The following is a 1,435-nucleotide window of genomic DNA, read 5'->3' as shown; positions in this document are numbered from 1 at the left end:
TCCATGTTTCCCGTGGCCTACCCCTGCCTCGTGCTCCTTTTGGGTTCCACTGCAGCGACTGTCTTGTGATGTTTCCGCTGGGCTTTCTGAATCCATCACCACTTTCTTAGTCCTATTTCTACTTCTATATCCTTTTGTCCTGTCCTTTCCCACAGCTCTTCATTTCTGATTCTATCCTGCCACTTAATTCTTAGGATACTCCTCATACATCTGTTGATGAAAGTCTGGACTTAATTCAGCACCGTCTTTGTTGTCTTCCAGGTTTCGCGGCGGTAGAGGAGCACAGACTTGACGTTGTAGTTAAAGAGTCGAATCTTGGTGCGCAGTGAGATGTTGCTTGCCTTCCAGACTTTTGATGATTGCTTGAATGATGACCTTACCTCTAAACAGGATGTTTGTGCTTACAGATATGAATTGGATGATGTTGGAGCACCACAGGTCTTTTACAAATCGGATTGTATGGACGGCTGGCATGAACTACCAACCACACTAACTGCAGACAGGAAGTGTTGGATTCCACTTTTGATAGAGAGACTGGCCATCACAAAAGGAACGTTTGGGGATTTACAAACTATGAAATCCGTCAAGCCTGAAACTGTCCACCATTTCTTTGACAGCTTACCCAATAAACAAACAAAGTCTGAGTGCGGAAAGTAAAATGAAACCCGCAAACAAGATGTTTTTTTTACTGCCTTAGTTTCTTTAACATATGAAGCTTTGAGCTGAAGTTGCTTCATTTTATTCACGAAATATGATACATACTTTAAGCCTTCAATTTGAAAAATTATTCATTTTTCCTTTGAAGCTCTCTCAAACAGGAAAGACCTTTCATCATATTATTCTCCAGTGGACATTACACTTGGCAATGTTTACAAATGAACACGCTGTTTTTTGTTTCACACAATGACAGATTCCATATTATTTATTTACCTGTTGCATAAGAATTGTTTCCCCTGTTGGTCAATATGTGCATTGTTTAATTAAAACAAAACTGTTTTCAAACTCTGCTTTCTTCATTTTAAGTATGTCTGTAGAGTGTTTGTAGTCAAAATAATCATAATGAGACAACACAAAAGTATGTCCTCGAAGGTACTATGAAGGCGAAATTGTACTACAGCTTCAGGCCATGATACGTTAACGACTTCCGCCCAACTCAGGTGCTCCGGGGGCCAAAATTGCCTACCTCATATATATATCCCATAATTGTGATAAGAAATTTTTAATTTGGATGAGAATTTTTTTTAAAATATCCACATCAGTAGTACAATGACGGTTAAATAGAAATAAGCTTATACGTCGTTTTAAATGTTGTATATCGGAGCTATATATTACCAAAGAGACTACATTGTATCAAAGAGTCTACATAACAAGAGGGGCCACTTCTCTCTTTGAGCCAATTAAAAAAGTGTCCTCAAAATTCGGTGGCGCCCTCTTC

At 38.9% G+C, this 1,435-nt stretch overlaps 1 protein-coding gene across 1 annotated transcript in view; it reads right to left on the bottom strand.

The window, feature by feature from the left end:
- LOC101851875 overlaps positions 1 to 1,435 on the bottom strand; it is a 24,143-nt gene that overhangs the window by 12,103 nt on the left and 10,605 nt on the right. The gene's annotated exons all lie outside the window — the stretch shown is intronic.

This window comes from Aplysia californica, unplaced genomic scaffold, assembly GCF_000002075.1.
Source record: "Aplysia californica isolate F4 #8 unplaced genomic scaffold, AplCal3.0 scaffold00277, whole genome shotgun sequence".
Classification (NCBI taxonomy): Eukaryota; Metazoa; Mollusca; class Gastropoda; order Aplysiida; family Aplysiidae; genus Aplysia; species Aplysia californica.
This window is presented reverse-complemented; position numbering and strand designations above follow the sequence as displayed.